This window comes from Lycium ferocissimum, unplaced genomic scaffold, assembly GCF_029784015.1.
Source record: "Lycium ferocissimum isolate CSIRO_LF1 unplaced genomic scaffold, AGI_CSIRO_Lferr_CH_V1 ctg28000, whole genome shotgun sequence".
NCBI lineage: Eukaryota > Viridiplantae > Streptophyta > Magnoliopsida > Solanales > Solanaceae > Lycium > Lycium ferocissimum.
The window spans coordinates 147-27,439 of record NW_026723962.1 but is presented as its reverse complement, the minus strand read 5'-3'; the positions used below and the strand labels follow the sequence as shown (position 1 = coordinate 27,439).

The 27,293-nt window shown below is 39.6% G+C and overlaps 1 long non-coding RNA gene across 1 annotated transcript; it reads right to left on the bottom strand.

Moving 5' to 3' along the window:
• Window positions 1-1,617: 1,617 nt before the first annotated feature.
• Window positions 1,618-21,924, bottom strand: LOC132043722 (uncharacterized). Its single transcript, XR_009411928.1, has 2 exons — window positions 21,881-21,924; window positions 1,618-1,832 (listed from the first exon to the last, which is right to left on the bottom strand). It is a non-coding gene; the product is annotated as an uncharacterized LOC132043722 (long non-coding RNA).
• Window positions 21,925-27,293: the final 5,369 nt, after the last annotated feature.

The following is a 27,293-nucleotide window of genomic DNA, read 5'->3' as shown; positions in this document are numbered from 1 at the left end:
TATGAGATTTTGACACGTTAGGATTATAACAAAAAGCCTATTCCCTTATCTTCATTTCAAAGCTTTTTTTTTTTTTTTTTAAAATGTCCAAACAGACCCACCTAGATGTATCAAAGGAAGTTCAAGGTTCCCGAGGATATGATTTTTTCTCACTGTTAAGATTCTAGAAGCAACATAAGCTGCTAACCAATTCACTATTTAGCATTTAGTTACCTAGCGTACTTAAATCGAGAAAGATAATTAACTCAAATGAGATGACATGCTTTTATCTTCAAGCCATCTAGATGTGACCCCTACTTAACCTCAAACTTAGCAGATTAACGAATCTCAAGAATTTGGTTATGGTATAACTCATACAAACAGAGATATTTTCAATGTTTAACACCCAACAAAACCAACAACTCATTAAGTGAAACTGATTTCAAACTGGTTTTAGCTAAAGTTATGAGTGAAACTTTTCTTGAGCCCCAGCTGAACATAATAGCAGAGACAAGGATAAGAGATTTCAGAGTTTTATCTTCCTTTTAGAAACTACTTAATCAAGCACGTATTTGAGAAAATCATTTAGGTAGTTGGGAAGCATTTTTTGCTAACTGGAAACTTAATTTGCAAACACGATACCTTTAGCTAAAGTAAGGACTAAAATATTCGGGAGGAGGTCGGAATTTGAACAAAGTATTTCTTTGAAAAGAATAATTTAGTCCAAACTCAATTAAGAGAAAACTCACACTTAGTTATACTCCAACAATCTTTAGTCGAACTTGTTAACAAATTAAAGAGGTTAAGATCAGTTAAAAAAATCATTCCAAAACTTAAGCTAGGCTAAACATGCGACTCGAGGAAGACGATTTATTCTTAAGGCTATGCATTTTGAAAAGACAAACACCTTCTTTTTTTTAAAAAAAAAGGAAAACCGAAGTTCCGCAAGATTTTAAAATTACATGACTTTAAGATCAACTAATCTATCATATTTCTTCAAATAAGACAAGGAGCAAAGACTGGAAGCATTTAAGTTGGATGATTCTGGAAAATATTTGCACTTCAAATTAATATTAGGGATGACACTTATTAAGGCTCAAAGAAACCAAATTGGCATTCCCACAACTATGAGTACCGACAGCAAGAGACAAGGCTAAAACAAAGGTAGGAAGACATCACTTGAATAGCCCAAACCTCGTAACTAAATAATAACCAACAAGAGTTCACACTAAAACTACTTTGATCAAATGCCACACCTTAAACTCATTTGAAAATCAAAAGGAGAACAGGGAGAAGACAATACAAAAGGGACGGGGAGTTTTAGAACTATTACATATTTACTCTTAGCAAAGAAAGATAAAATAGTGTTCTTCATTTAATAGTATGTGCAACGCTACTACTTTGCATAAATATCATGTTTACTTAAAGAAAGCACAAAAACATTACTATACTAAACTAAATGCCTGGATTAAGTAAAGCAAATAGGGAAAATGAAAGAAAAACTCATGCTTGCATACATGTCGACAATAGAAAGCAAACTAAACATCTGAACTCGCAACACTCGGTCATGATTAATTAATTCCAGATTTCTAAATAATCAAAAAAATGGAGCTAGAAAATAATAGACACGACAAAGAAAATAGAACTGAAATTGGACTAATTAATTCCCTTTAACCCAATTAAAAATAGAAACAACGAAAATATTCAGAGACGAAGAAAAATGAAAAAAATTACACTAAGCATGAACTACAAAAACCAGAAACTTAGCATACAACATTAAAATTAAACTAAACTAATTACATAATTCTACATCGAACTGAAATAAAAAAGAAAAGAAGGGAAGGGAAGATTACCTTTTTATAGTGCAGTGAACGGGGTGTGGGGGTCTTAGATCCGACGCAATCCGAACTCGCTCAGGAACAAAGCAACACAAAAAAAAAATGAAAGAAAAATCTGCCGCAGCTAGAAGTCGACAGTGATCTATGTAGAAGAAAAACGTGCAATGAAACTCGGTTTGGAAAAAAATAGTATGACACGGAGAGTATTTTTTTTTTGATGTTTAGAGAGGGACAACAGCAGCCAAACCTTACCCTAAATGAAACCAAACGATAGTATTTATAGGACGAGCTTAGGGTTTACTAGGGTTCCAAGGTTTTGGGTGGGATTTCTTGGTCAAAACTCCATTTGAAATCCAAAAACAATTAAAGCTTTCTACCCAATAACACGAAAGATAACAATAATCTATTTTCAAACCACCTATCCGAATTCAAACTTTGCTAGAAATGGTGAGACCTTCTCTGGCTTAGAGGAAGAGAAGAATTGGATTTTCTCAAATGTGGAAGAAGAGAGAAGATGCGGGCCGTTTGAGAACATGGAATCAACCCTAGCCGTGTATACTCATTGTGGGGTATTTAGGGTATTTTACGTGGTTAAGTTGAGGATAAAATGGGTAATTCAACATATTTAGTATAAAGGGCTGAAAATGATTGTGTTTTATTAGGTGGGCTGCAAAGAGAAGACTTGGGTCATTTTTATTGGCCAAATCAAAGATCAGATTTTATATGACTAGAAATGTTAAAAGTGATCATTTATTTGGGCTCTAGATTATAATATTTAATTATATATATTAACGTGAAAATACTACTTAATAAAAAATAAAATATAATAATATTCATAAAGTAATAATAATAATAATAATTTTTTGCATAATAATAATAATAATAATAATAATAAATAATAATAATAATAATAATAATAATAATAATAATAATAATAATAATAATAATAATAATAATAATAATGATAATAGAAAATGACTACATAATTGGATAATAAAATATTAATAGAAAGCTAATAATTGTAATAAATAACTATTCTTTAAGTTTTCAAAAGTATTAGAAGTGTAAATAAATATTTGGAAGAAAGGCGGGACAAAATTGGGTGTCAACAACTTGTCCCTCTTTGGCCGGTAATGATGAAAGAATTTTCGGGCAAAGACGTTGACTTAATAGCCTATTTTGTCCCAACCGAAGAATTTGGGAGACTATAAGGATAAAGAAAATTGTGAGAATTGTGGCCGAACTCCGGTCTCTGAATTGCCTACATATCTCGGGTTGCACGAGAATCAGGCTGTGTGTAGTTCTGGGAAGCTACGACCCATGCGAATAAGCAAACGTGACTGGTGCAAATCTTTTAAAATATTGCCCCAGTGTTGAATTATTATGACACTGGGTATTATGATTGAGGAAATATATCGAGCTTGGGAATTTTTGAATATGAATACGTGTGAACTCGATGATCGGATTATGGATGTAAGCGGAATATTTGGGGGGTAGAGACGAGCGTTCGAGGTAGACCCTTGACCTTTGTCAGGAAGTCTGATTATCCTTCCCAACAAATTGCCCCAGATTCCATACACGAAGAAATAGTTCCACGTTGCGCTAAAGCTCTAAAAACTTAAGCTAGATAAAATAGTTAGTAAATAAATATCGAAAGTAAAGCGATAAAATAAACACTTACTAAGAAAAATGACACATCTTAATAAGGCCGAATTATGAGAATGATGCCTTTGAGCGATGATTAATGAAAATGAGGCCTTAAACTAAGGCTATGAAGATGAGGCTATTTAAGCCAAATGATTTATGAAAATGAGGCTTTCTAAGCGATGATAATGAGAGTTTTTCTTTAAAACCCAATGATTGATGAAAATGAGGTTTTTCAAACCAACATGATTCATGGTGTAAAGCATTTATGCAAGAATTTTAAAGCATTTGTGCGGTGCATGTGCGTTTGAAAGCATTTACGCGAAGCAATTGAAAGCATTTATGCGCATTTGTGTAGCAATGTTTCTTAAACCAGGCATGCAAAGCATTTTTGAAAGCAAGTAAAGCAATTTGAAGCATGCAAAGTGCATTTGAAAGCAGTATTGCAATACATGTGCAGTGCATTTGAAAGCATTTATGCAGAGCATTTGAAAGCAGTGGTGCAATGCATGTGCAGTGCATTTGAAAGCATTTATGCAGAGCATTTGAAAGCGGTAATGCTATGCGTGTGCAGTGCATTTGAAAATAGTAGTGCGATTCATGTGCAGTGCGTTTGAAAGCATTTATGCAGAGCATTTGATGCAGAAAGCATTTATGCAGAGCATTTGAAAGCAATAGTGCATGTGCCATGCATTTGAAAGCATTTATGCATTTGATTTGAAAACATTTATGCGGAGCATTTGAAAGCAGTAGAAAATATTTGTGCATCGATACATTTGAAAATCTTTGTAAGACTTAAGCATTAATTTATCGTAAATTTCGAGAATTATTGACACTTGAGAGGCATAATTTCTCCTAAATGTTATAAGAAAACTCAAACCGTTCGACACATAGTCCTTGCAAGGCTGTAAACATTACATATTTTCAGCTTCCGCAATTTTGAAAACCTGCACTCAAAGAAAATTTGTAAGTTTCGGGGGAGGTTGATTCGCGTTGACTTTGAAGATCCAGTTCTTGATGCTTCGTGCTTCCAGCTTTGTCTGGACTTGTAACCTCCGCCTATTTCTAAGTCTTGGCCAATTAATAAAACTATTTGATTAAAAATCATATTATTTCAAAAGGAAATATGCATAAATTTATGGTAAATATGTATATAGTGATAAATAATTTCTGCCGAACTTAGAACCGTGACACGTTATGAAACAAAGCGAACGTCCTTTCTCCAAGGTCTTTCCATTCTCTGATGACTCTATTGACCATATAACCTTTCATGTCTCTCGATGTTGTTTTGCAACGATGCCCTTAAAAATTGTCCTAGTTTCTGGCATAGGAGGATATTGAACTTTTAACATGACAAGACCGAGCCTTATATAGGCTGCCTACGTATCCCACCAAGGGAATCAGGTCAAGCGTAGTTCAAAACATACAAGGCAAAATAAAATTGAGGTTTTCTAATAATGTGACCGAAGCCTATGTAGGCCGCTTACGTATCCCACCACTAGAACCAGGTTAGGCGTAGTTCATATTACAAGCAAATGGAAATTTTAGAAATTTCTATCTTAAAGAGACCAAACCCGATATAGGTTTCTTACGTATCCCACCGAGGGAACGTAGTTTTCATTACATAGAAAGACATTACAAGATATTACATATAAAATAAACGAAAAGCTCCTAAAGGTAGTATCTCTTGACAACATCTGCATTGATAGCTTTCGGCCACACTTCGCCATCCATTTCTGCTAAAATCAGTGCTCCTCCAGTTAGTACTCGGTGAACCATGTAAGGCCCTTGCCAGTTAGGTGCAAATTTTCCTTTAGCTTCATTTTGGTGTGGGAATATGCGCTTCAACACCAATTGCCCCGGTTTGAATTGTCTCGGTCTTACCTTCTTGTTGAAAGCTTTGGCCATTCTGTTCTGATAAAGTTGTCCATGACAAACTGCATTCATCCTCTTTTCATCAATGAGCATCAATTGTTCATATCGATTTTGTATCCACTTGGCATCACTCAACTCAGCTTCTTGGATAATTCTCAAGGATGGTATCTCTACCTCTGCTGGTAACACAGCCTCTGTTCCATAGACCAAAAGATAAGGCGTTGCCCCAGTTGAAGTCCTAACAGTGGTGCGATAACCGAGAAGGGCCAATGGCAATTTTTCGTGCCAATGTCTGTAATTATCAATCATCTTCCGCAATATCCTCTTGATGTTTTTGTTGGTCGCTTCAACATCGTGCCACTATTAAGATTAGCTCCATTATCGCATTCCATCGACGAAGATGCTTCATCTGAGGTCGATAAGGGGTGGAATTGCGGTGAGTAATCTTAAATGTTTCGCATATCTCACGCATCAAACCACTATTAAGATTAGCTCCATTATCTCTAAAGTTATAATTGACTCAGGGATTCCGAATCGACAAATGATGTTATTGCGAACAAAGTCTACCACTACCTTCTTCGTCACTGACTTGTACGAAGATGCTTCTACCCATTTTGTGAAGTAGTCGATGGCTACCAAAATGAACCTATGTCCATTTGACGCGGCAATCATAACTCGATAGGACCAATGACATCCATGCCCCAAGCTGCAAATGGCCAAGGAGAACTCGTCACATTTAACTCATTTGGTGAGACTCGAATCAAATCGCCATGAATCTGACATTGGTGACATTTTTGCACAAAACGAATGCAGTCTATTTCCATAGTCATCCAGAAATAGCCAGCTCGTAGAATTTTCTTAGCCAGAGTGAAACCATTCATATGAGGCCCGCATGTACCGCCATGTACTTCTTCAATCAACTTGACCGCCTCTTTGGCATCAACACACCTTAACAATCCTAAATCTGGAGTCCTCCTATAAAGGATTTCTCCATTTAGGAAAAAGTGATTTGCTAATCTTCGAAGTGTTCTCTTCTGAACACTGGTTATGCCTTCTGGATAGTCTCCTGCCTTGAGATACTTCTTAATGTCATAGTACCAAGGTTCTCCATCCGGTTCTTCATCTACATGGAAACAATAGGCTTGCTGATCTTGCACATTCACCTTGATAGGATCTATGTAATTCTTGTCCGGGTGCTGAATCATAGAGGACAAGGTTGCCAAAGCATCAGCGAACTCATTTTGAGCCCTTGGGACATGTTTGAATTCCACCTTGATAAATCTCTTACATAAATCTTTCACACAATGCAGGTACGGAAGTATCTTCACGTTCTTAGTGGTCCATTCGCCTTGTACTTGATGAACCAATAAGTCAGAATCACCTATAACCAATAATTCTTGTATGTTCATATCAACGGCCATTCTGAGTCCAAGAATACAAGCCTCATACTCTGCCATATTATTGGTGCACGAAAACCGAGCTTTGCTGAAATTGGATAATGTCGCCGTCGACTCCGAAACTAAGATTGCTCCAATGCCAACTCCTTTGGAGTTGCAGCCTCATCAAAGAACATTCTCCACCCTGGATATTCCTCTGAGATACCTTCCCCAACAAACAACACCTCTTCATTAAGGAAATAAGTCTTAAGAGGCATATATTCTTCATCTATGGGATGTTCAACAAGATGATCCACTATTGCCTGCCCTTTGATAGCCTTTTGGGTAATATATACAATATCGAACTCACTTAGCAAAATTTTCCATTTGGCTAACTTCCCAGTAGGCATAGGCTTCTGAAAGATATACTTGAGTGGATCCATCATTGAGATGAGATAAGTAGTAGATGCAGACAGATAATGTCTTAACTTTTGTGCAACCCAAGTCAAAGCACAACAGGTGCGTTCCAACAAAGTATATCGGGCCTCATAAGGCGTGAACTTCTTGCTCAAATAGTATATTGCTTGCTCCTTCTTTCTTGTTTCATCATGTTGTCCCAACACGCATCCAAATGCATTCGCTGACACAGACAAATATAATAACAAAGGTCTTCCGATTTCTGGAGGCACCAAAACAAAGGATTAGACAAATACTCTTTGATTCTATCAAAAGCTCGTTAGCAATCTTCCGTCCATTTGGTAGCAAAGATCTTTCTTCAATAACTTGATTATTGGCTCACATATTACCGTCGATTGTGCTATGAACCGACTAATGTAGTTGAGACGACCGAGGAAACTCATCACGTCCTTTCGACTCTTTGGGGCAGGCAAGTCTTGAATAGCCTTTATCTTCGAAGGATCCAATTCTATGCCCCTCCTACTCACAATAAAACCTAACAGCTTCCTAGCAGGAACACCAAATGCACACTTTGCGGGATTTAATTTCAAATTGTATCGCCTCAACCTGTCAAAGAACTTCTTCAAATCCGTCAAGTGATCTGAACTCTTTCGTGACTTGATGATGATATCGTCCACATAGACTTCAATCTCCTTATGGATCATGTCATGAAAAATGGTAGTCATGGCTCTCATATAGGTGGCACCGCATTCTTGAGTCCAAAAGGCATCACTCGATAATAGTATACTCCCCAAGGTGTGATGAATGTCATTTTCTCAAAGATCTTCTTCATCCATCGAATTTGGTGGTAGCCTCGCGAAGCAATCAACGAATGACTGTAGCTCATGCTTCGCACAGTTATCAATAAGTATGTGAATATTTGGGAGGGGAAAATCATCTTTCGAGCTAGCCTTGTTGAGATCCCGATAATCCACGCATACCCTGACTTTGCCATCCTTCTTTGGTACAGGCACGATATTGGCTAGCCAAGTGGGATACCTTGTAGCTCGAATGACCTTTGCATTAAATTGCTTGGAGACTTCTTCCTTGACTTTTAAACTCAAATCAGGTTTAATATTTCTTTTCTTTTGTTTCACCGGAGGACAAGATGGATCAATGGGCAACTTATGCGAAACAATGTCCGTGCTTAGACCCGGCATATCATCATAAGACCAAGCGAACACGTCCATATATCGTCTCAAAAGGTTGATCAGTTCTTCCCTTTGTGACGGAGTTAAATGGATGCTAATTCTTGTTTCCCTCACTGTTTCTGAATCTCCCAAGTTTATGGTCTCTGTTTCATCCAAATTTGGTTTTGGCTTATTCTCAAAATGTTCAAAATCTTTAGTTAACTCTTCAAAGTTGCATGTCCTCTTCATATTCTTCAAATCTTGTTCGGCATTTAGGATTGGTTCGCTTGTTTCATTACGTGTCATATTCACAAGATCGCGCATTTACTAGTTTGATTGCTGAAAAAGAAAAGAGAAATTAATTAAATGAAGACGAAATTAAAATAGAAAATTATAGTTTGGATTTGGCATTTAAGCTTTCAAAAGGTGGAGGCAAAACACAACAAAAGCATAAACACGATTCAGGCCTCAAATTTGAATCGCGTTGTTTCATCAAATACTAATACAAATCATCTACCAAGACTCCCAGAACCGAGGATGGGGTACAAGTCCAATTGTTTAAAGCATCTCCAGGCTCGATCCCGATAGTTGGAGTTTCGTGGCAATCATCCGAATCACATTGCATTCAACTTCTTCCTCAAGAATGAATAGGTTCTTAAGACCTTCCATGAGGTTGTCTTCAGCAGCTTCCTCCGATACTTGGGTGACAAACGCCTTGAAAAATGACTGATTCAGGAGAGGGACAAGCTTTGGAAAGGGAATATCACCTTTCGTTTTTAGACTAGCCAATGAGATTTCTTCAAGAGTGGGCTCGTATCCAAGACCAAAAGTATCCTTCTGACCGGGTAATTGAATTGGTTCTACTATTCCATCCAAGTTCACTCCGAGACCTCGACCAAGCTTAAAACCATTCTTCAACATTTCCCAAGCCACCATCATAAGCACACGTGGCAACTTTACCCTTTCAGCTTGAGTAGTACACATGGTTTCCTTAATATGGAAAACAGATCCATCTAGCCTTTCTACACTTTCAATAACAGGAATTGAGTTTTCGGGATAGATCGAATTGTTGCCTTCTCCATGGATCACAATTTCCTGATGATTCCAAACAAATTTCAAATTTTGGTGCAGGGTAGAAGGGGACCGCACTTGACCATATGGATCCATGGCCTTCCTATCGCAAGTTGTAACTAGCGGATATATCCATCACTTGGAATTCCACCGTAAACTCCACGGTCCAATTTCCAATGCTAAGTCAATTTCCCTACGACACCCCTTTCGAGCTCCATCAAAACCTTTAACCCTCACGTGACTATCACGAAGTTTCCCGATATCAATTCCTAAAGCTCGGAGAGTAATGACAAGGACATATGTTAACAAACGAACCCCCATCAATCAACACTTTAGAAATGAATTTATCTCTCGCATTTGATCGTGATATTCAATGCCTTGTTGTGCCCCAAACCTTCGGTGGCAACTCATCGTCATGAAAAGAGACTTTGTGGGCTTCGAGGACTTCTCCAACCATGGCCGAAAATTTCTCGCTAGAGGTCTCAAATAGAACATAAGCTTCATTTAGTACCTTCACTAAAGCGCTCCTATGAGTTTCAGAATTCATCAACAATGACAATAAAGAAATTTGGGCTGGTGTTTTCTTTAGTTGTTCTACAACAGATTATTCCTTAGTTGGCATCTTTGTCCAGAATTCTTCTACTTCAGCCTTGGTCATAGGCTTCTTTTGGTTGTTTTCCTTACTCGGTGCTCCTCGTGCTACTTCTTCGGGGGCATAACACCGCCCAGATCTTGTTATCCCGGCAGCAACAGTTTCTACAACCAATTTTGCCTTTCCTTTGTTCCTTTCATCGCCCAAGAATAATTCCAAGAAGGTGCCATGTGAGCAACTAAGTTTTGGTGTTGAAACTTCAATTGGTGCCTCGAGCAACTAAGGAGCGATAAAGTGATCCTTTTCCTTGGAGTAGTCCCTTCCACTTCAATTGGTGCCCTCATTTAGACCGTTGTTTATATTTGAGCGATAAAGGCCGATGTTTCAACCTTTTCCTCTTTTTGGATCGTCCTAAACGAGTGATACGCACAATAGTCCCTCATCCAAGTTAGGCGCTCTCAATGGTGATCATGTTCACATTTGCATCACCATGATTGGGTAGAGGGTTATTGTTTATATTTGGGGGAGCTCCTTTGAGCTGGATGATTCCTTCTTTGATCAACGTCTCAATTTTATCTTTGAGAGTAAGGCAATTTTAAGTATCATGTCCGGCAACTCCTGAGTGATACGTACAATGTTTTGTCCCATCATACTAATAACTTCAGAAAACTTCAGAAATCTCCCATCCTAATAACTTCAGAAAACTTTTTTCCGATGACACTTATCAACCTTTCATAGTATGTTGCATCTTTTAGAGATTGTATAAAGAGCGTCGTCATCTCACTTTCCGCCATCGTGGCCGGACCTTTGCGTGCCTTCGCTCTCCACCGCATAGTATACTCTTCCGAAAGTTTCTATTGACTTCCTTTCTAACTTCATCAAATAGAATCTGTCCGGGATGGACTCTCGTTGTTAAACCTGAACCTATCCATGAATTCTTGCGCCATCTCTCCACAGTTACGCCATTTCGGCGGATCTTGGCATGTGTACCAATCAAGTGCTTCTCCTGTCAAGCTCCTTATAAACAGCTTCATCCTAATGGCTTGATCTTTCCCTACTCCAACAAGCTTATCATAGTGCGATCTTAAATGAGCCCGAGGATTTCCTTTTCCATCAAACATATCAAATTTTGGCACTTTATATCCAGCAGGCAACTCAATGTCGGGATGAATAAACAGATCCTCGTATTCAATTTCTTCACATCCCTTGTGGGTTTGGATGCTTCTAAATGCTTCCTTCAGACTACGAATCTCCTTTGAAACATTCTCGTCCGCTTTTGCCCTAGCTTCCCTTTCCATCTCCTCATGCGGATCGGCCCTCCGGATGGCAAAGACGGCTTGCAATGGGGTAGTGAAAGGTTGAGCTTCCGCTACATATACTGGTGGCATATACTGTGTGTTATGGTTAGCGGCGTGTGCCAACGGTATGTGTTGGGTTGCTTGGTAGCTTTGGGTAAGTGGGGTAGTCTGGTTGAGTGGGATAGTTTGGATAATTAAAGGCTGAGGAACATATGGGGTGGTGAAGGGTAATGGATTGGCTTGTTGAAAGTTAACTTGTTGTGGGTTGGCTTGTTGCGGGTTATTTTGCGGGTTATTTTGTTGCGGGATGGCTGTGCGGGTTAGTTGGTTGTGGGATGGCTTGTTATGGATTAGATTGTTGTGAGATGGTTTGTTGTAGGTTAGTTTGTTGTGGATGGGGGCGAATTAGTAGCGCTTGGATTGATTGTGTGAAGTGGAGGGTTTGAGGGAAAGGGTTGAGGGGCGGTGCGAGTCAACAGCGGTGCCGGATGATGGACCGTCGCACTTGTTCTCTGTTCATGAGGAGGAGTGTTGAGGGTAATGGACAGGTTGGTGAGATTTCGAAGTCGCTCAATTTCACTTTTGCATGTTGGCCATTTGTTGCATCAATTGGGCGATGAGTTCATCAGCATTCCTTCCCCTCCGAAGCCTCGGTGTTCGTCTCTCGAAATGGTGATAAGCCCCAAGCCGGGCCTATTCGTATGCACCTGAATCATTCATATTGTTGGATGCTCGTGCTTTTGATCTTGTGAAGTATGGGTGATCCGCCAGTTCGCAGTCAACATGAATCAACCTTTGGGAAAATAATCAAAATAAAAGAAAACCTTCAAAGATGAAGAAAACTACATTAGTATAGTGTGAATGATTGCTACTTTAATAAAACAATATTAACATTTGACAAATAATGTTGAAAGAAACATCTATTACATAGCAACAAATCACATAATAAAATAGAAATCTAGCAATCATAGCGCAACCTATTATGCAGGGGATCTCCTTTGTGCCAGAGGTAGGCCTAACGCCAAATATTCGAGATTATGATAGAGTGATCCAAGCCATAAATTGAGACACTTGAATTTGGGAAATAAAAGGCCAAGTTTCATTGAAATAACAAAAGCGAGTACATTGATGAGAAAATAAATTAAAATACATAAAAGGTGACATAATGTAAAGACAACCCTAAGACTTGACCTAGATCTTTTGCACTTGATCACGCTGGCGGCGGAAATGAAGATGATGCCCCGTCATTGCTAATTAATTCCCTTTAACCCAATTAAACTAGAAACCTAACATACAACATTAAAATTAAACTAAACTAATTACATAATTCTACATCGAACTGAAATAAAAAAAGAAAAGAAGGGAAGTGTTATAGCCCGTATCTTGTACGTTTGGAAATTTCAAAGTCGTCGTGAAAAGTTAAGGGCGAGACCACTCTCCAAAATTATTCTAATGTACAAGTTGGTTATGAATAATATTTATGAATAATATTAGTATGGAAATACTGAGAAAGGTTAAGGGCGAAAAGGGAAATTCGCATAAGGGTCTGATACAATAACGGATACGCGGAAACGAGAAATTAAAAAGATAAACAAAAGGAAAAGAAAGATAGATAGATTGACACAAAAATAGGCACAATTAGGCAACCAAGGTTCTTCAATAACCAAGACCTCCTAATTACACTCTAGATAGCACCAACCTCTTAGGATGACCTCAAGGGAATTGAATTCCCAAGCAACCAATCCTCTCACAATCAATAATCAACAAGAGCCTACCAAAGGCCTCTCACAAGTTTCTCTCTCTAGAGATAACCCTAAAAACACTCAAAAATATTCATAATTCATCAAAAGTCCCTAAATGAAATGAAAGACAAGCTATATATACAAGCTAAGTAAAGAAGACTAATAAGGCAATTACAATGCTACCCTTAATGAAGTAAGGGCCTTTGGCTAGTCTTCTTAGTGTAGTCTTCAATTCAAGGATTGGCCTTCAATGGCCAAACACGTCCCTTCCTTGCATAGATGGCCCTCTAATCAACCTTGCATGCATGGCCTTCTTGCAATCATAACCCTCCTTGCGCAAAGTAGCCACTTGCACAAATAGCCATCTGCGCAAATAGCCATCTTCCAACCTTGAATCCTTGTTTGGCTAATACCCAAGCTTGCAATTGTAGCCACTTTAAGAGGCAAGCCTTGGGACTTGGACTCTTAAAGCCTTCCAACCAAGCTATCTCCCATATCTTGAAGGCCATCCTATGTGGACCTCCCATGATCTTCAAAGACTCCATTTTCATGAAGCTCGATGGAATTGGTCTTGTATCATTCTCCCCTCCCCTTCTTGAAAAGGATTCGTCCTCGAATCTAAACCTTGCAAAACCATAAAGGAGACAAACAAAAACCAAGTCCTCAACGGATGAGGGTTAGTGTTAGGGTGGACTAACCTACCACCATGCCAAGTAAGAACAAATTTGTGATATAGCCAAGTATCAACCATTTTCAAGCAAAATAAGCTCTCGAGTAGAGCACTAAGAGCTTGGCTAACCAAAAGATTAAGAAATGAGGATATTCTAAAAGAGCCAATGGTGTCAAGACACCAAGTTGGCAGGACATACAAATGATCCTCAATTGCAAAATGATACCATTCACACCAAGTTAAGACTTCACCGGGGTCAAAGGGAAAAGATACCCACATATCACGGGCAAGGTAACAACTGAGTACCCCAATAGGACCCCACCCTCCATAAGATGCACTCCCAAAAAGATCATGAATGTCATCATATGCAAAAAGATAATAAAGAAAGGTGTCACGCAAAATAACTTCATCTAGGGTGTCCTCAAATGTAGTTTCACTATGAAACTCAAGAGCATGGTCGATACTACTACTATTCGGAATACCCAAGGAAGAATTAGCAATTTGCGGACAAGTTTCACCTTCCTTTTGAACACTTCCCCTCCCAATAAGTGGATCACAATTCCTCAAGGAGGATCTCCATCATAGGGAAGAGTGTTATCATCCCATAGTGGATTTTCAAATACCATGTAGTCACCAAAAGTGGCCACACTTTCAACATTACAAAACATCCCACTAGGTATTTCACTCTCAATAGTCATGTCATCCTCAAATAAAACATTATCCTTTACAAGAGAATAATCCATGAACAATGAGGAGTCAAAGCATGTCATTTCACTCTCAAAAGAACGAATGTCGTCTTTCAATGCATTTTCGTTCACATGACTATCTACATGACACACATCACCACTACAAATTGGAGTCTTATCACGTGACACTAAAGTACGATCAAGAGACTCATTTTGACATGAAACAAACAAGGGTGAGATGTCACATTCTTTCAATTGACCAACTATATCAACATCATCACTAACTAGAGGTACATTAAACACATCACAAAGATCCTCCAAGTAGTGAACTATCATTACAAGCAAGTTGATCAATACAAGTTTCAACATGAGTTGGTAGTATGTCAAACTCGCAAGAATTACTAACATGATGACCACATGACATTGTACTACCAATCAATTCACAAGTGTCAACACTAGGTGGACACAAATCGATCTTACAAGAAGAATCAATTTTGTCATCTAAAGGATCAACTAGTGTTTGAGCACCTTCATTCAACAATGCACTATCATTCAAAGCACAAGTGTCGACACTAGGTGGACACAAATCAACCTTACAAGAAGGATCAATTTGGTCATCTATAGGATCAACTAGTGTGGGGACACTTTTAATAATGGCATTACCAATACACGGAAGAGAAGCATTAGGCTTAACGCAAGGTAAACTAACTTTCATACTCGACTTGACATTAAAATCATACGAAGATGTAGGAGTATAAGGATAAGTGATCTTACCTTGGTGTTCATGCAAGCTCCTTTGACCAATGGAAGGAATGGTTGTGGCCGCCGTCCTTGCCTTCAAGCATGGGGTTCTCTCAAAAGAGTTACCCCTCAAAGAGTCATTTCTTCTCACACGTGACTTGGGGTATTGGATTCTCAATATCCTTTTCATGTCCTCCCAAGTCTTGATGGGACTCCTCACTTGTCTCTCACAACATTTCACATTCGCCCAATATTTGACAAGCTTTGAGTCAAAAGTTTGAACGGCTAAGTCCATCTTCATTTCTTGTGAATAGTTGTAGCTAGCGAAGATTTCATCTATTATGGACTCCCATTTCTCATAATCTTCTCCACTAGCTTCCCTAGCCAAGGTAGGCCATTTCACATGGGTATCTCGCACTTTTGCACTTGGACTCATTCTATGAAGCACGTATGGAAATAGAGGTTTCCTCCTTTCATCCACGATATACTTATGCCACTCTTGCTCATATGGGATCTCATGCCTTTGAAACCAAGGGCCACCTAAGCATACGTGACAAGTATCCATTGGAAGCACATCACACCAAACCTCCTCTTGGTACTCACCAAGTGAAATGAATACCATCACTCTCCTATCAACCCAATACCCTCCCTCGTCATAATAAGGATTTCGCCTATTCACACAAGGTAGCCTTAACTCTTCAACCGCACGAGGGTGATGAAATTGGTGTAACAATCGTCATCAAGCACAAGGGTTCCCTCTTTGCCACAAAGTTTTACCTTGATCTCCATGAACCGCCTCTTTGCAACCACCTTCCTTTGCATAGATGACTCCAACCAAAGACTCACATTCCCACTCATGCCTCTTTGCTTCGGATAGTAAGCACTCGAGTCGTCTTCATCTTCATGATGTATAGCACAAGAATTTTCAGCTTCATTATCTTCACCATACGAATCATAACAAGGGTCTTCTTCATCCCCATCTTCCTCATGAGACATATGAGAACCACTCTCATCATATTCTCCGTCAAAATAGTAATTCTCTCCTTGAACTTCCTCATGATCACTATTTCCTATATAACTCTCATATTCCCCATCGTCACACCCTTGATAGCTCCCATAGTCCTCCCCTTCATAACTACAACCATCATCATCATAACAATCATAATCGCCACCACATGAATCGGAATCCATGGAGAAGTACCGCAAAGAACACTTAGCAAACACGTTAGTAGTAAAGAAACCTCACCACACTCGTGTTTACACTCGTTTGTGCTCGGCTAGCACCACTCAATTGAACTCACACACTCTTGCCTTTTACCACTCAAATGGATTGGCCGATGTTGATTCTCGATTGGATTCGGTTGTTTGCAAGGTGCACAATTGCTACTTGAGGTCGGAATGGATTCTTGTTAGACTCGAAGAAAGACGAACGACTCAATTCAATCTAACGGACTTGAACCAAGAAATTAACAACGAAGCAAAAACGAAGAAAAGCACGAAAGAATTGGCACGAAAGAAATGCGGACACAAGAACTAGCAAACACAAGTAGGAACAACTACTAAATGGCTACTAGTTGAGAGACACAAGAAAATGGAATGCAAAAATTCGGAAAATAAAAAATTTCGGGCCCGGGTAGGTGATAACTTGAAAACGTGACTTGAAGTCCCAAATGATCCAAGGTATCAATTTGAAATAATGGAAATTTTAAAATTTCTATACTTTTTTTTTTTTTTTTTTTTTTTTCCTACCAAAGGATTAGGGACACAAAACCATCAACTAAGGATCAAGAAATTTTTTTTGAGAAATGAAAGTGGGTTGAAATGAAATTTGGACTTGAAAAAGATACCACCTTGGAAATACGACTGAAGCTTGACGAAATACGGTCCGTATTGTGGTTTACGGACCGTCCTTCGTGACCGTATTTAGGGATGCCCAAAAACAGAATGTACCTTGCAGTTTACGACCCCCGAGATACGGGCCGTATTGTGGTTTACGGTCCGTATTTTGGATGTGCGGTCCGTATTTAGTGATGCCCAGATTCCAGTGAGCTACTATCTCAAGATCTAAGTTTACGACCCAGATTACGGTCCGTAAAGTGATTTACGGTCCGTCTTTAACAATGTGGCAATTCCGAAATCCAAGTTTACGACCCAAATTACGGTCCGTAAAGTGATTTACGGTCCGTCTTTAACGATGTTGGTAAATTCCGGTTTCGTTACAAGATCCAAGTTTACGACCCCAAATTACGATCCGTAAAGTGATTTACGGTCCGTAATTTACAATGTTCCGCTTTTCAGTGATTTTCGTGTTGAACTCGAATTTCTCGAATTTTGGACCAAATTTCTTGGATCCGATGACGTTCTTGGGCCCACTCAACCTAGTATTTACCCTTTTTGGCCCAACAAACAACTTTCCACTTGTCCTTGGAAACACCTTTGGATCAAACCCTCTTCTTGGTCTTCTTCTCCAATATGAAGATATGAATGTTCTTAAGAACACCAAGAACACCCAAATACAATCTAGGACCAAATCAACTCATTTTTGCTCCAAATTCCAGATTTAGGCTCCTTATCACTTAGAGAACAAAGCCCAATATTCAATTTGCCTTAATTTCAACTCAATCACCACACCCACTTTTTTTTTTTTTTTTGAATTTTCAAAGCTTCAAAGCTCAACAATGGTAGATTCTTCAATATTGACCCGAATGACACGAAATTTGAAGATTTGAAACCCTAACGTACTAAGGAACAAGAATCTAATAACAAAACAACAAAACAAACACAAAATTTTTGGGGTTTTTTGGTGGAAAATTTTCAGATTTTTTTTTTTTTAATATTAGCAACAAACCCTAGGCTAGATTTGATAGAACAAATCTAATCCAAGCTCTGATACCAATTGATACAATAACGGATACGCGGAAACGAGAAATTAAAAAGATAAACAAAAGGAAAAGAAAGATAGATAGATTGACACAAAAATAGGCACAATTAGCAACCAAGGTTCTTCAATAACCAAGACCTCCTAATTACACTCTAGATAGCACCAACCTCTTAGGATGACCTCAAGGGAATTGAATTCCCAAGCAACCAATCCTCTCACAATCAATAATCAACAAGAGCCTACCAAAGGCCTCTCACAAGTTTCTCTCTCTAGAGATAACCCTAAAAACACTCAAAAATATTCATAATTCATCAAAAGTCCCTAAATGAAATGAAAGACAAGCTATATATACAAGCTAAGTAAAGAAGACTAATAGGCAATTACAATGCTACCCTTAATGAAGTAAGGGCCTTGTTTGGCTAGTCTTCTTAGTGTAGTCTTCAATTCAAGGATTGGCCTTCAATAGCCAAACACGTCCCTCCTTGCATAGATGACCCTCTAATAAACCTTGCATGCATGGCCTTCTTGCAATCATAACCCTCCTTGCGCAAAGTAGCCACTTGCACAAATAGCCCTTTGCGCAAATAGCCATCTTCCGACCTTGAATCACCCAAGCTTGCAATTGTAGCCACTTTAAGAGGCAAGCCTTGGGACTTGGACTCTTAAAGCCTTCCATCCAAGCTATCTCCCATATCTTGAAGGCCATCCTATGTGGACCTCCCATGATCTTCAAAGACTCCATTTTCATGAAGCTCGATGGAATTGGTCTTGTATCAGGGTCCATGGTGATAATGTGGAAGGCTAGGGGCAAAATGGTCATTTCATAAGTATTCAAGAAAATTCTTTAAATTTTCAAGATGGCCGTGTGGCATGGGTAGAATGTGCTCACATTTGAATTAAATGGGGGCTAATTGTATTATAAAAATTTCATGGACAAAGCTTGTATAAGAAGACATTAGTCTTCTTTGACTAGTTAAGAGAAATTTCAAGAAAATGAAAAGAAAAATCTAGAAAACAAAGGGGTGGAGGGGAGGCATGTGCCCCTCACATGCTTGGAGAGTTATATATATATATATATATATATATATATATATGTGTGTGTGTGTGTGTGTGTGTGTGGTCATCTTTTTAATTTAAGAGAGTGGAAGAAAAGAGAGAGCAAAGAAAGAACAAAAAAAAAGGAGAGAAAAGAGGGTGCTCGGCCAGGGAGGCCGAACATGGACCAAGAAGGAGGATCAAGAGAAAAATATTTTCTCCTAGTTATTCTACCTAATGGAAGGTCCTCTACAACATGGAGTGAGTGTTGAATCAAGAAGAAGGTTCTTTGATGTCATATACAAACTTTAATCGAGAGAAGTTGAATGGAAAAGGTAAGAACCAATTTTCTTTTAAGTGTTATGAATGTTTGGTGTATGTGAAGGTTGAAGAAATGGATGAAATATATGAAAAAATGTGTGTTGCATGTTGGCCGAATATATGTGTTGTGTTGGAGTGAAGTGATGAATTAATATCGTTTAGTAATTTGATTGTTGAGTTGTGGATGTTAGTTGTAGCCGTGTATTGTGTTGCATGGATTGGTCATGGTGATGTGTTGTGTTTCATGAAAAGAATGGATTGATTCTATGTAGAATGTTGTTTATTGTCGTAATGTATGAAAAGATGAGAATTCAAGAAAATATGCATGTAGTATATGTAGCATGTTGGTTGTTATTGAAATGCCAAGAAATGAGTGAAAAATTCATGGAAGTATGTATAAAGTGTGGTGGCCGTGTGGTCCTTGTTGGTGTAGGAGAAAATGAATCAATTCTATTTGGCATCTTGATTGTTATGTTGTTGTTGTAATATAAAGGGATGGATGAAAATGCATGAAAACATGTAAGAAGTGGTTATGGTCGAATAATAGATGTTTTGGTAAGTTAATGTAAATTGATGTAATTTGACATTTTAGTTGTTGTCGTTATGGATCATGTGATGTAGAATGAAGGTTGTGGTTAAAGCTAGCGTACATGAATGATAATGAGATGCATGGTTGTTGTTGAAATAGAAGGTTTCGGATAAAGTAGTGTGTCGACTAAGTTGTTGGAACATTACGTGAATTGAATTGAATTGAATTGGATTGAATATGAATTGAATGTTGTTAGTAAGATTGTTGGCATTGTTGTTGGTTTGGCCGAGTTGAATTCTCGGATTGTTGTTAATGGATGAATTGGGCCGAGCCATATTCTCGGGACGGTATATGTACAGGGGAGATGCTGCCGAAATTTCGGCAGAATATAAATGTATATGAAAGGTTAAGAGAGGCATATGAGAATGAACCTAATAATTGCCTTAATCGTCTTGAATGTAGAATAGCGGCAACAGGTTTGGACGAATAAGCGTAGCTGAGTGAGGGGCGCGAGCGCGGAGTATGTTAAGGCTCGTCCCTTCTCTTTCTATGGCATGATTCATATGTGAGATGTGTTAAACGTTCCCATAACGATTTCATTTTCAAAAGCTAGAAGTAATGGTTTTAAAACATGATTTCCTTCCTAAAAGTTTACAAATGTTTTCCAAAATATTCATTTTTCTCCAAAAACCAAGTTTTATGATTTTGACAGTTTTTATGACTAAAACGACGAACATGATTTTATAATGACAACGACGATGTCGAATATGAGTAAATGTCTATGATGACTATGTCGAGGATATGTTTTTACCATGAATATGACAATATGAAGATGTAAAACTATTTCTTGATTTCCTTACTCTATCTATGGATAACGACTAATTTAAAGATTCCAATGATACGAACAATGTCTTATGATCCTATTTTGTGTTTTATCCTCACGACGTTACTCTCCATTGATAGTCTCGCCTTATATTACTAGTCCCTTCAAGGTGAGACAAAGTCATGATGATTAATCCATAATGTAATCGGAGGTTTCCGACCTTACGTCACTCCGATAAAGTTATAGCTTTTGATTGGGCTCCAATGCATGCTCATGATGGATGTTACACTGGCCTAGAGGGCCGGGCATGACCACCACGCCGGTAGCGTGGTGGGCGGCACATGACTACACTCGGCCTAGAGGGCCGGGCATGACCACCACTACGGTAAGCGTAGAGGGCGGCGTGTGATTACACTGGCCCTTTGGTCGGGCACGACCCCGCTGGTGGCGGCGCGGGGGATTTACCCGGACGCGGGAGGCCGGATGCGGGCTAATGATGTTGTGTGATTCCGGGGGGGGGGGGAACGAGGCTATGGATGCATACAAGAGTAACGATGGCATGCATGACTCCGCCTTAAGAGGCACTCGGATGTACGAACTACTTTTACCTTCCCGACGACATGTTCTACGGTTCCACATTTTGTTATTACTTATGAGTACAAATGTTATTATGTTGCTACTCATAGCTATCTCTCCTATTATATTACTATTCATGCCTTACATCGGTACAATGCTCGTACCGACCCTCTTCTCGGGGGGGGGGGGGCGTTCATGCCGCGCGGTACACCCCCGGATGATCGAAGCCATTATAGAAAATGTTCCGGCGAGTTGGCATCCCCATTTGCTCTGGAGAGTTGCGGGTCAAGAGTCCTATGCTATGATGTCATGTTCGAGTTAGAGACTTTGCGGAACAGTCGTGTCTAGAGTGTCGGCTTTAAAGGGTTCCACCGATTGATGTATCTTTATTATACCTTATGTTACGAGCCCTTATGTTTTACGGTACATGTTTAATTTGAGAAACGACGAAAAGATTTTGAAAATTTTACTATGTATTTTACCTTCAATTGATTTAAGAATCTAAAGAGATTAGATATGTAATAAGAGATAAGCGGGTTCGCTCGAAATCTGGGATGTGGAGTCGGGTGCCCATCACACACTGTAGTAAGATCGGGGTGTGACGGGAAGGAAGATACCTTTTTATAGTGCGGCGAACGGGGTGCGGGGGTCTTAGATCGGCGTTGATCCGAACTGCTCGGAACAAAGCTACACAAAAAAAATGAAAGAAAAATGTAACATGACTAGAGAGTCGACGATGATCTATGTAGAGGAAAAATGTGCAATGAAACTCGGTTTGGAAAAAAATAGTATGACACGGAGAGTATTTTTTTTATGTTTAGAGAGGGACAATAGCAGCCAAACCTTGCCCTAAATGAAACCAAATGATAGTATTTATAGGACGAGCTTAGTGTTCGGAGATGTACGGAGATTTGAAAACTTCGGAGTATGATGTGTTGTGGCACCGGCGTCGAGGGGGTGACCCGTTCTGACTTTATGCATGACTTTTAATTGCATTACGTACATTTGCGTTCCGCACGGTTTGATCTTGTTATACGTATTTGTTACGTATCTTCGACTCCGGTCATGATTTGGATTACTTGTACCTCTAGCTTTACATACTCGGTACCTCTTTCGTACTAACCCCTCTTCTTGAGACGCGTTTGAAATGCCGCGCAGTACGGAAGTTCGATTGAGTGATCCTCGGTTTAGGCTACCCATTCGTGCTACTTTGGAGTGCTCCCCTCGATCCAAGACCCACATTTGGTATATATGTTTTGCTATGTATATTAAATTTTGTACATTTGTATTTGTTCGGGTGCGGCGGGGCCACAAATGCGTCGTATGTTCGTATGTTGCAATACATTTGTAGAGGCACATAGTCATATTTGTGGGTCATAGGTCCGGTTTGTTCATATGTGATTACTGTTTTGCGCCCTTAGCGGCCCCCGCGTATTACTATGGCCGATATGGCCCACATGTTTGTATGTATGTGTATGTACGGGCGATGTGCATTCCGCCGGCTTTGTTTTTGATATGATGATTTTGCACGGGCGACCGCTTGGGGTGGCATTCGTTTAGTATTTGTGTGATGTACTGTCTTGCTATCGAGGACGAATAATGTACGTTGAATACGGATATGTCCTAATATGACGGTTTGGTTCGTAAGTTTGTTTGGGTGCCTAAGTAGGCACGTCACGGCACCGGCCGGTCGTGACAAGACATCCCTGGATACTTAAAGTTAGACATTCTGGAGGAACTAGGGTATTCAGAAGGTACACTACCATTCAGATACCTTGGTGTGCCACGGCATCATAGAAGCTATCCATTATCCAGTGTTGGCTCTTAGTTGAGAAAATTAGTGCAAAGATTAACTACTGGTTCTCTAAAGTTTTATCTTATGGGTGGGTTTTGTTCGATTAAGTCTCCTTTGGTGTGAAATCCTACTGGACAGGGTTATTGAGGTCATATGAAGGTCATTTCTTGTAACACTCCGCAAATCTAGGTTAGGTGTGAATGAGTAGAATGAGTATTAATGTGATATTTTATCTATATGAATCCCTTTGGGAAGAATTTGGGTGGAAGATAGTTGTTTTGAATTCAAACCAAATAGTGAAGTCCGTCAGAGTTCTTAAAATATCTTGTGAAGTCCGTCAAATTTCCCAGAAAGTTACGGTAGGTCTGACTTCTAGCCTAATTTTGTGGAAATCCATCGAGAATTTAAGAAAACTTAAAAAATGAAAATTGTAGCCTGTTGCAGCGCAACCTGTGTTTCGCAGGTTAAGCACCAAAATCACATTTTAATGTCACGATCTACGTTTGGTCTACATCCAGCAGGTCACACCTGTGTTCGCAGGTTGTGCTCGACTATAAAGGTACATATCATGAAATTTTTGAAAATTATTCATTTCACCTCATTTTGGCCGACTTTTTGAGAGGAAACAACCCTAAAACTTTCCCAAAACATCTAAGGTAAGTTCTTGATCAATTCTCATAATTACTACATCAATCTAACATCAAATTGACCCTAAATCATCTCTCCAAACCCTAGATTCTTGAAAACTCAAGAGAGGAGAAGAAGGGACGTGTAGATCTTCGTCTAAAAGGTATGAACTTTGGTTTTTCCTGATATTATTGATGAATTTTAGGCTAGTATATACAATACTATGTGTTTAGAATTTAAGATCGATTCATAGAGGTTCAAAAACAAGTGTTAAGCTTAGAAAAGCCTACTTCCGAAGTTGAAGGAAAGCTCGTAGAAACGATTAAAGTTCTAATCTTTCTCTATAAATCCATTGTAGAGTGATTAATGAAACTTCAAAATTGGTTGGTAGCATTTTAGTGGATTAGTGGTATGTCTCTTTTTTCAAATATACTTTTCAACCTTAAAAATGATTTTCGCAAGGTTTCACAAGCACACCTCCGTTTCGTCGCAAGGAGATTTCGGCCATTGGCGTGTAAAATGGTTCGGTAATCCGCACCGTAGTTTTGGACATGAGATATTTTACCTTGTGCATGTGTAATGTAGGATTATAAGCATGCATTTTGACATTACGAGGAATCGAAGTGAAACTAATCGACCTGAGCAAACGATAGCTGAAACCGCCATTGCCGAAGGCCCAAAGGATCACCATCAACACGTCGACAAGCCGTCGCCTCGGCACCATCACTGTGGTTCCGCAATCGACATTCAAAGTGGCAGCCTCGATCAGCATGTCTACGTAATCGGGCCGAATTCTCGCTCGTGGACCCGCGGGACCGAAATTTTCCTACCCTTGATTATAAATATAAGCTCCCACGTTTTTATTCCCCATTATTCTCCCAAAAACAGATCCTACATCTCTCTAGAACTTCAAAACCCTCCTAATTCTCTACAACAAATCTATACCAAGAAACCAAGATCAAAAGCAAATACTAAAAGATTCATGTACTAGGTGCCTATTGTGGTTTGGTGAAGAGTAAGAATTTCTTTTCGTATTCAAGTGAGATTTTATTCTAATGGAGTAGATTGACTCAAGGCTTGTTCCCAAGTGATTAAGGTGAGTTTTATGTTTATTTCATGTTATTGAGAATATTGAGTGGTTAAAAGACTTGGATTATGGAAGAAAGTGGAATAGAGCTTAAATAGGGAAATAATGGTATGTTGGTAGAAATTAATTTGAATCATGTTTCCCTAGTAGAGATAATATAATCTCGTTATAGATTGCTAAGAGGTTGAGGAAATGTTATGTGAGGAATAAATATGAGTCGTATTATAATTATGGTTATGGATACCCTTGAAGGGAATTGAGAATAATAATGTTAGCTTGGAGGTTATTGATTAGGATATTGTGGGTGTTATTGTTGATGTTTGGGAGTTGTTCATTATATGAAAGAAGTTGTTGAAATAAAGGAAATGCTGCCCAATTTTCATTGGCTCTTAGTTGCTATTTATAAGCTTAAATATGTTTCCGGTTATCTAATCTTGGTACGAATTCTCTTGAATGTAGATCCGTAAGCTTGGAAGGAGAACGTTAGTTGTTAAAGAGGCACAGAGGTATGTGAGGCTAGCCCCTTCTTTTCTTAAGGCTTGATTCCTACTATATGACTTTCTTTATCTCTCCATGCCCTTCTTGTGTCCGAAAACTGAGTCATAATGTGATGATAATCCACTTTAGGGCCCCAAAGCTTATGGTATGATATTTCTATGAAGCTAATGATACTTATATGATTCGTTGATGTTGTTCATTTGTAGACTCACCATATGCTAGTTCCTTCGGTGAGACAAGATAATCATGACTATGCATAATGGTATCGGGGGCCTCGACCTTACGTCACCCCGATGAGTTGTAGCTTTACTTGAGTTCTTATGCATGCTTTATGATAAGTCTACAAAGATGAGACTACACCGTGCCTAGATGGTGGAATAACACCCCTAGGCGGACGGCTTATGATTACACCGTGCCTAGATGCCGGATACGACACCACTAAGGGGGGGTTATGATTACACCGTGCCTAGAGGCGGATATGACACCGCTGGCGGGCGGCTTATGATAACACCGTGCCTATTCGGCCGACATGACACCACTAGGGGGCGTGACACGATTACCCCCGGGCGCGGCCCAAAGATGGTATTGATTTAGAGTCGTATGTATATGTGATATGTTGAAAGGTTATATTTTTTTTTCTTTCTTTCTATATGTTCTTATTATGTCATCATATAGCCTTACATACTCGACATTGTTCGTACCCACGTCCTTGTTTTTGGACGCCGTGTTCATGCCCACTGAGACGGAGGGGCCCGATTCTTGAGCTACTCGATTTTCAAGCACTCCCCTATTCCGAGGTACCATTTTTGAAATATTATTTTGTGTATATATTTGGGCACGACGGGTCCCGTCCCGTCCTTATGTTTCAGATCTAGAGAGGCTCATAGATACGGATGCGGGGTAGTTAATGTCGTAGGATATGGGGGTGTTTTTGTATATCATTTTTGAGCCAGAGGGCTTGTGTATATATCTAGTAGTTTTGCCTTGAGTTTGTCTTGTTGGGTTGGATATCCGATTACATAACGAGGGGTCTTGGGGCCCCGGCCCGGCCCTGCCCCTAGTGGGGTCGTTAAAAAAGTGAAGAGGCCCCCGTCCGGGAGGTCTACGACTTTCCCAAGAGAGTCTTGTTTAGGGTTGGCCCCCACATTTTAAAACAAGAGGCCCGATCTAGGAATAAGACCCTTTTTCTTTTTTTTTCGTGCGATGAGCATGATATAAGATCTCCCCCAACGTTGCGATTTCCTACGGGGGGAAACCCCGGCCCGCCCAAGGGCAAGGCTAGACGAGCGGACGAACGGGGGCCATCGGTAAATATGAAGGGAACCAAGAGGCTCCATCTCATACTTCTCCTCTCCGCCTATTCAGAGGAGGGAAGAGGTCTCCCCCCCGGCTCCGTTTCCCCCACCGGGGGCTTGGTCTAGATGCCGAGGGTATTAAGTTATTGACCCGTTGTCACCGCTCGCTCGACAAAGGGTCCGGGGGTGGGGGACTAGTGCTAGAGCTCGTGATTTCACGAATCTAAATCCCTAGAATTTTTTAGTCGGGAGAAGACCCAGGATTTTATTGTAAAATTAAGGAATGAGAATAATTCAGTTTTTGATCCAATCCGTGGAGTTACATCTTTGACTCGGAGGGCTTTTTGGTTTAATAATTAGATTTCTTTTCGAGGGGAAAATGCCTCCAAGGTTTTTGCAAAATTTGGAATGCTTTTTTCCGTCATTATTTTCCCCCCGAGGTCCGTCGGGCCGGGGGATAAATTCCCAAAAAAAAAGGGGAAATGAAAGGGCCGGGGAGTTTCACAATTCATTGGCCGAATCTCCCGTGGTCCGATAGGGGAAGAGTACATAGATTTGGGTGGCTTGGGCCCCATTTTTTTAAAAATTTCTTGGAGCTTATGGGGGGGAGGACATCTCTTGATTCGGGGCCCCGCTCAAAAAACTGAAGAAACAACAACCGCAGAGGGGAGCGCGAACCCCGGACGGGGGAAGAGGGCCGGACCCCGGGGGGAGTAAAGGGGGGCGCG